Raw genomic sequence first — 13,005 nt, forward strand, 5'->3', positions numbered from 1 at the left:
CGCCCGAACAGGCAACAGGCTATGAACGGGACGTGTTATTCTGTTGCTCGCTGCTTGTTAGTTTTGCTTCTCATCATGATCAACGTTGCGGTATGATACAGACACCCTCACCCTATAGGTGCAGTCCTAGAGGACTCCGTCAGGACTGGACCAGTCACACTTTACACGTTTATTCCATGAAGATTCGGGATAGAATGTTTTTTTCTGCCGCGTTCGGGAGTCGATTCTTGGCATTAATAAAGGAGTTCTAAATCCCTTCAAACAGGTAGGCTACTTTTTTTACCCTTATTTTTAACCGTTTATTTAACTAGACAAGTCACACATTCTTATTTTACAACGATGGCCAGCCCCCGGCCAAACCCTCCCCTAACCCGGACAACGCTGGGGCCAATTGTGCTCCGCCCTATGAGACTCACGATCACAGCCAGTTGTGATACAGCCCGGGATCGAACTAGGGTCTGTAGTGACCACCTCTAGCACTGAGATGCAGTGCCTTAGACTACTATGCCACTCGGGAGCCCCTAAGCATATATCTCTCCCCACACACCCTCCATTGGTTATTCTGTATCAGAGGAAGCACTAAAGTGTTCCGGTTGATTATTGCTGCATTGCTGTTAACATGTTTGATAAGCCTACTCTATGCTTGTGTGTGTCAAGGGTGGGAGGGGTTGTAGCCAGGCGGGTCAGTGTCTGGTTGTAATGCCTTAGGTTCTGCTCCTTAACCCCTCCACGTTGACCCTGCTATGATACGGACCTCAATTGCAGTTCTTGCTTTATTCACATCTGTAGCTGGATAACAACGTAAAGACGGGCTTTAATAATAACTAATAATATAGGTCACTTTATTTCTCATTGAGCAACATTCATTTGGGATGCCCTGTTTTTAACAGGTCATCTTGTCATGAGGTGAAGAGGCTTCAGTGAACCCAATGACCACACCCTGAATCCTCTTCATCCCCGTGGCTTTAGCTCAGTAGGCTGACCCTGAAACCTCTTCATTCTCGTGCCTTTAGCTCAGCAGGCTAACCCTGAAACCTCTTCATTCTCGTGCCTTTAGCTCAGCAGGCTAACCCTGAAACCTCTTCATCCCCGTGCCTTTAGCTCAGCAGGCTAACCCTGAAACCTCTTCATCCCCGTGCCCTTAGCTCAGCAGGCTAACCCTGAATCCTCTTCATCCCCGTGCCTTTAGCTCTGCAGGCTAACCCTGAAACCTCTTCATTCTCGTGCCTTTAGCTCAGCAGGCTAACCCTGAAACCTCTTCATTCTCGTGCCTTTAGCTCAGCAGGCTAACCCTGAAACCTCTTCATCCCCGTGCCTTTAGCTCAGCAGGCTAACCCTGAAACCTCTTCATCCTCGTGCCTTTAACTCAGCAGGCTAACCCTGAAACCTCTTCATCCCCGTGCCTTTAGCTCAGCAGGCTAACCCTGAAACCTCTTCATCCCCGTGCCTTTAGCTCAGTAGGCTAACCCTGAAACCTCTTCATCCCCGTGCCTTTAGCTCAGCAGGCTAACCCTGAAACCTCTTCATCCCCGTGCCTTTAGCTCAGCAGGCTAACCCTGAAACCTCTTCATCCCCGTGCCTTTAGCTCAGCAGGCTAACCCTGAAACCTCTTCATCCCCGTGCCTTTAGCTCAGCAGGCTAACCCTGAAATGAGCTGAAATAAAAGATCCCAGAAGTGTTCCATACGCACAAAAAGCTTATTTCTAACATGTTTGTTTACATCCCTGTTAGTGAGCATTTCTCCTTTGCCAAGATAATCCATCCACCTGACAGGTGTGACATATCATGATCATTACACAGGTGCACCTTGTGCTGGGGAGACTAATGGTGGCAACACCAGATACTGACTGGTTTTCTGATCCACACCCCTACCTTTTTTGTTTTTTTTTTAAGGAAGAGGAGAGAGTAATGGGGGATGAGGAAGAGGAGAGAGCAACAGGGGGGATGAGGAAGAGGAGATAGCAATGGGGTGGATGAGGAAGAGGAGAGAGCAACGGGTGGATGAGGAAGAGGAGAGAGCAACAGGGGGTGAGGAAGAGGAGAGAGCAACGGGGGGGATAAGGAAGAGGAGAGAGCAACGGGGGGTGAGGAAGAGGAGAGAGCAACGGGGGGATAAGGAAGAGGAGAGAGCAATGGGGGGATGAGGAAGAGGAGAGAGCAATGGGGGATGAGGAAGAGGAGAGAGCAACGGGGGATGAGGAAGAGGTGAGAGCAACGGGGGGATGAGGAAGAGGAGAGAGCAACAGGGAGATGAAGAGGAGAGAGCAACAGGGAGATGAGGACGAGGAGAGAGCAACGGGGGTGATGAGGAAGAGGAGAGAGCAACGGGGGGATGAGGAAGAGGAGAGAGCAACGGGTGGGATGAGGAAGAGGAGAGAGCAACGGGTGGGATGAGGAAGAGGAGAGAGCAATGGGGTGGATGAGGAAGAGGAGAGAGCAACGGGTGGATGAGGAAGAGGAGAGAGCAACAGGGGGTGAGGAAGAGGAGAGAGCAACGGGGGATAAGGAAGAGGAGAGAGCAACGGGGGTGGGGAAGAGGAGAGAGCAACGGGGGATAAGGAAGAGGAGAGAGCAATGGGGGGATGAGGAAGAGGAGAGAGCAATGGGGGGATGAGGAAGAGGAGAGAGCAATGGGGGATGAGGAAGAGGTGAGAGCAACGGGGGGATGAGGAAGAGGAGAGAGCAACAGGGAGATGAAGAGGAGAGAGCAACAGGGAGATGAAGAGGAGAGAGCAACAGGGAGATGACGAGGAGAGAGCAACGGGGGTGATGAGGAAGAGGAGAGAGCAACGGGGGGATGAGGAAGAGGAGAGAGCAATGGGTGGGATGAGGAAGAGGAGAGAGCAATGGGTGGGATGAGGAAGAGGAGAGAGCAATGGGTGGGATGAGGAAGAGGAGAGAGCAACGAGGGGGATGAGGAAGAGGAGAGAGCAACAGGGAGATGAAAAGGAGACAGCAACGGGGAGATGAGGAAGAGGTGAGAGCAACGGGGGGGATGAGGAAGAGGAGAGAGCAACGGGGGGGATGAGGAAGAGGAGAGAGCAACAGGGAGATGAAAAGGAGAGAGCAACAGGGAGATGAAAAGGAGAGAGCAACGGGGAGATGAGGAAGAGAGAGGAACGGGGAGATGAGGAAGAGGAGAGAGGAACGGGGAGATGAGGAAGAGGAGAGAGCAACGGGTGGGATGAGGAAGAGGAGAGAGCAACGGGTGGGATGAGGAAGAGGAGAGAGCAACGGGTGGGATGAGGAAGAGGAGAGAGCAACGGGTGGGATGAGGAAGAGGAGAGAGCAACGGGTGGGATGAGGAAGAGGAGAGAGCAACGGGTGGGATGAGGAAGAGGAGAGAGCAACAGGGAGATGAAGAGGAGAGAGCAACAGGGAGATGAGGACGGGAGATGAGAGAGCAACGGGGTGATGAGGAAGAGGAGAGAGCAACGGGGGGGATGAGGAAGAGGAGAGAGCAACGGGTGGGATGAGGAAGAAGAGAGAGCAACGGGTGGGATGAAGAAGAGGAGAGAGCAACGGGGAGATGAGGACGAGGAGAGAGCAACGGGGAGATGAGGACGAGGAGAGAGCAACAGGGAGATGAAGAGGAGAGAGCAACGGGGGTGATGAGGAAGAGGAGATGGCAATGGGGGGGATGGGGAAGAGGAGAGGGCAACGGGGAGATGAAGAGGAGAGAGCAACGGGGAGATGAAGAAGAGAGAGGAACGGGGAGATGAGGAAGAGGAGAGAGCAACGGGGAGATGAAGAAGAGTGAGGAACGGGGAGATGAGGAAGATGAGAGAGGAACTGGGAGATGAGGAAGAGGAGAGAGCAACAGGGAGATGAAGAAGAGAGAGGAACAGGGAGATGAGGAAGAGGAGAGAGCAACGGGGAGATGAAGAAGAGAGAGGAACAGGGAGATGAGGAAGAGGAGAGAGCAACGGGGAGATGAAGAAGAGAGAGGAACGGAGAGATGAGGAGAGAGGAACGGGGAGATGAGGAAGAGGAGAGAGCAACAGGGAGATGAAGAAGAGTGAGGAACAGGGAGATGAGGAAGAGGAGAGAGCAACGGGGAGATGAAGAAGAGAGAGGAACAGAGATGAGGAAGAGGAGAGAGGAACGGGGAGATGAGGAAGAGGAGAGAGCAACAGGGAGATGAGGACGAGGAGAGAGCAACAGGGAGATGAAGAGGAGAGAGCAACGGGGGTGATGAGGAAGAGGAGATGGCAATGGGGGGGATGGGGAAGAGGAGAGGGCAACGGGGAGATGAAGAGGAGAGAGCAACGGGGAGATGAAGAAGAGAGAGGAACGGGGAGATGAGGAAGAGGAGAGAGCAACGGGGAGATGAAGAAGAGTGAGGAACGGGGAGATGAGGAAGATGAGAGAGGAACTGGGAGATGAGGAAGAGGAGAGAGCAACAGGGAGATGAAGAAGAGAGAGGAACAGGGAGATGAGGAAGAGGAGAGAGCAACGGGGAGATGAAGAAGAGAGAGGAACAGGGAGATGAGGAAGAGGAGAGAGCAACGGGGAGATGAAGAAGAGAGAGGAACGGAGAGATGAGGAGAGAGGAACGGGGAGATGAGGAAGAGGAGAGAGCAACAGGGAGATGAAGAAGAGTGAGGAACAGGGAGATGAGGAAGAGGAGAGAGCAACGGGGAGATGAAGAAGAGAGAGGAACAGAGATGAGGAAGAGGAGAGAGGAACGGGGAGATGAGGAAGAGGAGAGAGCAACAGGGAGATGAAGAAGAGAGAGGAACGGGGAGATGAGGAACAGGGAGATGAAGAAGAGAGAGGACCAGGGAGATGAAGAAGAGGTGAGAGGAACAGGGAGATGAGGAAGAGGAGAGGTTCTAAAGAGTCACGTAGGATCAGGGTTGTACATTTTGTGGAATATTCAGAAGTGGAAACTTTCCGTGGGAAATAATGGGAATATATGCAAATGTAATATTAATACCATTTACAAGGAGATGTTTTTTGCATAGGATATATTTACCATATCATATGGAGACAGAAACATAAACCTTTTACTGTATCATAAGTAGACATCATTTCAAATGATTAAATCCTTCCAATAGCAATAAAAAATAATTTAGTTAGGAATTGAACTTTAATGAAATGAATTGACTCTTCACATGGGATGATTTCACTTAACAACAAAAGAAAGGGAATATTGAAGGATCCCCAATGATCCATCGCATCTTCCAAAAAAAAACCGTTTTAAACATACATCTGTAAAACTTGCCCTCATCCAGGCCAATGTGGCGAGACACGGTAGTGATGACACCATAGGCCTTGTTGATCTCTGCACCAGACAGGATGCTCTTGCCAGCAGACTTTGGGGTCCAACATGTACGCTGCGGTGTGATTGGGCTTCAGGCAGAGGTCTTCACACTTACTGATGCATTTCAGAACTGCAGTTTCCTCTGCTTGGAGAAACAGTGAAGTGGGCAGGGCAGTGCAGATTTCTTCTCTTACATCTGCAAGCAGAGTCTGAACATCAGACAGGATGGCTTTGTCTCCCTCAATCCGTCCAATGGCTACTGATATATAATAATAATATATAATAATATAATATATGCCATTTAGCAGACGCTTTTATCCAAAGCGACTTACAGTCATGTGTGCATACATTCTACGTATGGGTGGTCCCGGGGATTGAACCCACTACCCTGGCGTTACAAGCGCCATGCTCTACCAACTGAGCTACAGAGGTTTCAGGCTGCTTACCTCTCTCCCAAAATACATCATCCAGGAGGATCCTCTTGATACGGCTGTCCATATTGGCAGACTGTAGTGAGAAGTGACGTGGCCATTTCTTGGAGAGACTCCTTCCCCTCCAGGAGACTGTCAAACATGAAGACAATACCAACCCAACTGGTGTTGCTGGGCAGCTTCAATATGGTGCTCTTATTCTTCTCACTTCGCTTGGTGAGGTAGATGGCTGCTATAACTCGATGACCCATCACATACCTAACTATGTCCTTGGCTCTCTTGTAGAGTTAGAACCATTGTTTTCAGTGACATGATGTCCTTGAGAAGCAAATTCAATGCATGAGCAGCACAGCCAATGGGTGTGATGTGAGGGTAAGACTCCTCCACTTTAGACCAAGCAGCCTACCTGTTTGCAGCATTGTCTGTCACCAGTACCTTCTGTGGTCCAAGAAAATTGATGGCTGCCTTCAGCTCATCTGCAATGTAGAGACCGGTGTGTCTGTTGTCCCTTGTCTGTGCTCTTGTAGAATCCTGGTTGAGGGGTGGAGATGTAGTTAATTATTCCTTGTCCACGAACATTCAACCACCAATCAGAGATGATTGTAATAGTCTGCTTTCTCTATGATTTGCTTAACCTTCACTTGAACTCTGCATCCAGCAAATGAGTAGATAAAGCATGTCTGGTTGGAGGGGTGTATGCTGGGTGAAGAACATTCAGAAATCTCTTCCAATACACATTGTCTGTGAGCATCAAAGGTGAACCAGTTGCATACACAGCTCGAGCAAGACATTAATCAGCATTTCTCTGACTACATTCCTCCATTGAGTCAAAAAAAACTGTCTGATTCCGGAAGGACCATGAGCTGTTGCTATCGATAAGGTGTCTGATTTATAATTTTCACCTCGAATAGAAGTAGAGGGTCTTTTGTCAGAGTTTGCTTGTTGTGAGCGCTGAGGGAACTTTATGCACTTGGCCAGATGATTCTGCATCTTTGTTGCCTTCTTCACATATGATTTGGCACAGTATTTGCAAATGTATTTATTTATTTTACCTTTATTTAACCAGGCAAGTCAGTTAAGAACAAATTTTTATTTTCAATGACGGCCTAGGAACAAATGTACACAGCTTTTCCTTCTACATGAGCTGCAGTGAAATGTCTCCATACATCAGATAGTGCCCGTGGCATTTTCCTGTAAAGATTAGGGAAAAATAGTTTTAAAAAAACATACAATTCCATGTACAGATAAATAGTTAAGCAGTTAGATTAAACAACTCCTTTGTAAGATGCATGTTTTAAAATGAAACATGTATGGAAACAGGTGAATTAACACTCCTCTGTTAGCAGGCTCAATCAAGCAAAAACTAACTAGCAGAAATTGTAAACAAGTTAGAAATTATTTAAACACGCTTTGCTGTAGGCTACTATTTACTGATTAACAAAAATCATATATGTCTTGTAAAATATATTCAGCCCACCCAGTATTGGAATCAAAACTTACCAAAAAGCATGTAGCCCTTGGCTCAGACAGTGTAGTAGTGTGTACTCATTAGCATCTCATTAGTGTGCCAGATCTTGATAATCAGCTGTACATGTGATGAAAGAATGCACTATGCATGCAGAGGGTTGCAATTCCATTGAATTGGGGATAGTTGAACCAAAATATGCCACATGACCTAGAGTTGCCTTATGTGTATCCCACTAAAAGGTTGGATGTATTTAAGCAAAATTCCCCAAATTCCAGGGCCTAACTTCCCAGGGAAAAATTCAGGAAATTTACCGTAAAGTTTCCGCACCTTTGCAACCCTACTTAGGATAGACCTCTTTCTGTCTGTTACTAATTAGTCACTTAGGATAGACCTCTCTCTGTTACTAATTAGTCACTTAGGATAGACCTCTCTCTGTCTGTTACTAATTAGTCACTTAGGATCGACCTCTCTCTGTCTGTTACTAATTACTCACTTAGGATAGACCTCTCTCTGTCTGTTACTAATTAGTCACTTAGGATAGACCTCTCTCTGTCTGTTAATTTCTAACTTTATGTCCTGAACACAAATCCAATGCAACACATCACTGAGTACCACTCTTCATATTTTCATGCATGGTGATGGCTGCATCATGTTATGGGTATACATTTCATTGGCAAGAACTACATAATTTTTGTTTGTTGTTGGGATAAATAGAAATTGAATAGAGCTAAGCAGAGACAAAATCCTAGAGTAAAACAAGGTTCTGACTGTTTTCAACATTCACTGGGAGACAAATTCACCTTTCAGCAGGACAATAACCTTACCAAGACGACATTGAATGTTCCTGAGTGGCCTAGTTACAATTTTAACTTAAATCGTCTTGAAAATCTATGGCAAGACTAGAAAATGGCTGATGATCAACAACCAACTTGACAGAGCTTGAATAATTTTTAAAAGATCATGTGCAAATATTGTACAATCCAGGTGTGCAAAGTTCTTAGAGAGACCCCTCTCTCTCTCTGTTTCTCTGTCTCTCTGCCCCCCCCAAGAGATAACAGGTGGAAATACAACAACTCTATTGCAACGTATCAACAGAGGATTCAGTGAACTTTGAACTGTTTGGACCGTTGATTCAGCGAAAGTTGAATGATTCTAAGCTGTGATGTGAAGACAGAATAAATTTGACCAGTTTTCTGAAACACAACCAGTTTGCTGCTCTATCCCTCTATCTCTCTCCCTCTCTCCCTCTCCCTCTCACTGTCCCTCGATCCCTCTCTCTCACCCTCTATCCCTCTATCTGTATCTCACTCTCTCTCTGCCTCTCTCTCGCTCTCCACCTCTCTCTCTATCTCTCTCTCCCTCTATCCCTGTCTCTCTCGCTCTCCCTCTATCCCTCTCTCTATCTCATTCTCCCTCTATATCTCTCTCCCTCTCTCTCTCTTTCTCTCTCTCCCTCTATCCCTCTCTCTCTTGCTCTCCCTCTATCTCTCCACCTCTCTCTCCCTCTCTCTCTCAATCTCTATTCCTCTCTTCCTCTATCCCTCCTGTTAAAGATAGATGAAGGCTTACCAACCAGACTCCTGGAATGGAATACAACTAAATAACACACATACCTTCCATACTTTCTTAAGTCAAATACAATACCTCATGACTCCTGTTGAGGAGAGAGAGAGAGAGAGAATAGAGAGAGAGATAATAGAGATAATAGAGAGAGAGGATGGGCAAAGGGTTAGAAGATATACCCGTAGAAACTCTAAACGGGAGAAGATATGCCCGTAGAAACTCGAAACGGGAGAAGATATGCCCGTAGAAACTCGAAACGGGAGAAGATATGCCCGTAGAAACTCGAAACGGGAGAAGATATGCCCGTAGAAACTCGAAACGGGAGAAGATATGCCCGTAGAAACTTGAAACGGGAGAAGATATGCCCGTAGAAACTTGAAACGGGAGAAGATATGCCCGTAGAAACTCGAAACGGGAGAAGATATGCCCGTAGAAACTCTAAACGGGAGAAGATATGCCCGTAGAAACTTGAAACGGGAGAAGATATGCCCGTAGAAACTCGAAACGGGAGAAGATATGCCCGTAGAAACTCTAAACGGGAGAAGATATGCCCGTAGAAACTCTAAACGGGAGAAGATATGCCCGTAGAAACTTGAAACGGGAGAAGATATGCCCGTAGAAACTTGAAACGGGAGAAGATATGCCCGTAGAAACTTGAAACGGGAGAAGATATGCCCGTAGAAACTCTAAACGGGAGAAGATATTCCCGTAGAAACTTGAAACAGGAGAAGAGAACACAAGTCCGTAGAAACTTCAAAATAAAATCAATACAAATCGAATTGTATTGGTCACATACACGTGTTTAGCAGATGTTATTGTGAATTACAGTAGAATAGAACTGGCTGGACCGACTCAAACAGTATATCTCGAGAGAGCCGTGTTTCCGTGAAACAGAGTATGTTACAATCCCTGATGTCTCTCTGGAAGGAAATCCTCGCCCTGAGCTCGTACACTTTATTATCCAGAGACTGAATATTAGCGAGTAATATGCTCGGAAGCGGTGGGTGGTGTGTGCGCCTGCTGAGTCGGACTAGAAGTCCACTTTGAGTACCTCTTCTCTGCCGGCGATGTTTTGGGTCAGCCTCTGGAATCATTTCAATTGCCCTGGGAGTTACGAACAATGTAGTGCTGGTGAGTTACCGACACTCGGATATCCAAAAGTTATTCCCGGCTGTATGTACAGTGGGGGAAAAAGTATTTAGTCAGCCACCAATTGTGCAAGGTCTCCCACTTAAAAAGATGAGAGAGGCCTGTAATTTTCATCATAGGTACACTTAAACTATGACAGACAAAATGAGAAAGAAAATCCAGAAAATCACATTGTATTATTTTTAATGAATTTATATGCAAATTATAGTGGAAAATAAGTATTTGGTCAATAACAAAAGTTTATCTCAATACTTTGTTATATACCCTTTGTTGGCGTTTTCTGTAAGTCTTCACAAGGTTTTCACACAGAGAACTTGCACAATTGTTGGCTGACTAAATACTGCATTAACACTGCATTAACACAAAAACAAAAACATGCACTACTTTTGACCAGAGCCATCCCAAATGGCACCCCATTCCCTATATAGTGCACTACTTTAGACCTTGGAACACAGCTGGCATGTCCATAATGGACCCTCTGTGTGTTTTAAGGTCAGTTCATGTCTGCTTGACGACTCGAACTGAATTCTCCCACTGCTTAATGTTCGCTACGTACTTCAGTCTGAGTCTCTGCCGGCGTTGAAGTCCTTCGCGCTGACGTCCAAAATGAGGGGCGTTGTACAAAACAAAGTCATCTGCGATTGGATCATCTCTAACCAATCAGAGTATCAAAGCCCAATGACACATTTTCTGAACGCTGCTTTACCCGCGTGTGTTCTGCCTCTGGCTCCACCCCATCGGTTTCTGGGACCAATCAGAACGGTTAGAATGTGTTTGCGTTCTAGAATTCATTGAGGAGGTACTTAGATCTAGACTCATTGCGCGTGTGTCATTCCTCAAAGCCTGCAGGGTTTACTCCTCAACACTCCTCCTATATATATACCCCATTTTCTCCCCAATTGTGGTATCCAATTGTTGATATTTCCCCCCCACATTTTTTTCTATATAAAAGTAGGGTTATAATATCCTTGAAAACGTCTCAGCTGTTTAAAATTTCCAGGCTGGTGTGCAGCCGTTCCATAAAACAGTAATGTTTCATCCTTTTGTACGTGTGCGCCGGTTTCCATTGTAAAAATCACAGACTTTCCTATGTGTTCCCTCTCTGACGGCCAGATAGCCTCGTCTGCCAGTCCATCCACCTCCGCGCGCTTGTAGAAAATGTGCTTGGTTGCGCAATGAATCAATTGTGTAGTTACGACTTTGTCTCATTGCGGCAACTCCCCAGCGGGCTCAAGAGGGGCAAAGATCGGGATATGGGTCCTCTGAAACATGCTACGCCAAGCCGCTCTGCTTCTTATCCACACTGCTCGCTAACCCGGAAGTCAGCTGAACCAATTTGTCGAGGGCAGCACCCGACCGACGAGCCCAGTCCGCTTGCAGGTGCCTGGCCCGTCTCAACGAGTCGCTGGTCCCCGAAGTCGCACCGGTACTATAACTATAGCAAATATGTCTGCTTCAGTGAAGTGTGTCTGTATGGATTGTAAATATAATAGAAATTTGAATAGTTTGCTTTGTTCATCCAAGGATTGTATCTGGTCTGCTGAAGTTGTTATGGAAACGATTCACTCAAGGGAAATATAGTATTCTTTCGAACCAAGATATCTACATGTATTTCAGGATGTTGTGTATCCATGGAAATAATCAGAATTCATGTAAACATTACAGTTTTGAAAACATAGTTTGTCCAGAACTAGTGGTCTATTGGCACAATTTACCCATTACACAATTTACCCGTTACCCGTGGGACAGGGTGGATTAAACTGTGGGACAGGGTGGATTAAACTGTGGGACAGGGTGGATTAAACTGTGGGACAGGGTGGATTAAACTGTGGGACAGGGTGGATTAAAACGTGGGACAGGGTGGATTAAACTGTGGGACAGGGTGGATTAAAACGTGGGACAGGGTGGATTAAACTGTGGGACAGGGTAGTTTAAACTGTGGGACAGGGTGGATTAAACTGTGGGACAGGGTGGATTAAACTGTGGGACAGGGTGGATTAAACTGTGGGACAGGGTGGATTAAACTGTGGGACAGGGTAGTTTAAACTGTGGGACAGGGTGGATTAAACTGTGGGACAGGGTGGATTAAACTGTGGGACAGGGTGGATTAAACTGTGGGACAGGGTGGATTAAACTGTGGGACAGGGTGGATTAAACTGTGGGACAGGGTGGATTAAACTGTGGGACAGGGTGGATTAAACTGTGGGACAGGGTGGATTAAACCGTGGGACAGGGTGGATTAAACCGTGGGAAAGGGTAAATTGACCCGTGGGACAGGGTAAATTGACCCGTGGGACAGGGTGAATTGAGTCAAGGGACAGGTTAAGTTAACCCGTGGGACAGGTTGAGTTAAGCCGTGGGACAGGTTGAGTTAACCCGGGGGCAGGTTAAGTTAACCCGTGGGACAGGTTGGGTTAAGCCGTGGGACAGGTTGAGTTAACCCGGGGGACAGGTTGAGTTAACCCGGGGGACAGGTTGAGTTAACCCGTGGGACAGGTTGAGTTGACCCGTGGGACAGGTTGAGTTAACCCGGGGGACAGGTTGAGTTAACCCGGGGGACAGGTTGAGTTGACCCGTGGGACAGGTTGAGTTGACCCGTGGGACAGGTTGAGTTAACCCATGGGACAGGTTGAGTTGACCCGTGGGACAGGTTGAGTTAACCCGTGGGACAGGTTGAGTTGACCCGTGGGACAGGTTGAGTTGACCCGTGGGACAGGTTGAGTTGACCCGTGGGACAGGTTGAGTTGACCCGTGGGACAGGTTGAGTTAACCCGTGGGACAGATTGAGTTAACCCGTGGGACAGATTAGGGGAAACCGCCTACAAACGTCTGTACTGAATTAAATTTTACCACTACTTTTAAAACCATGTCTATCTTTATTTTCCAAACACATTTCAACACAATCACAAATCTAACAAACACGCAGTATGTTTTTTAAAACCCTTTTGCCTTTGACCAGTCCCTGTTGTTACCTCATATCCCCGTGATAATGCATTACTCCCTGGGAAGAAAACACTTCAATTTGCTCAACTTGCCCTATTGTCTCAATTTACCCCATTGTCTCAACTTGCCCCATTTTCTCAACTTACCCCATTGTCTCAATTTACCCCTAATTGTCTCAACTTGCC

This window comes from Oncorhynchus gorbuscha, linkage group LG03 (genome assembly GCF_021184085.1).
Source record: "Oncorhynchus gorbuscha isolate QuinsamMale2020 ecotype Even-year linkage group LG03, OgorEven_v1.0, whole genome shotgun sequence".
Taxonomy (NCBI): Eukaryota; Metazoa; Chordata; class Actinopteri; order Salmoniformes; family Salmonidae; genus Oncorhynchus; species Oncorhynchus gorbuscha.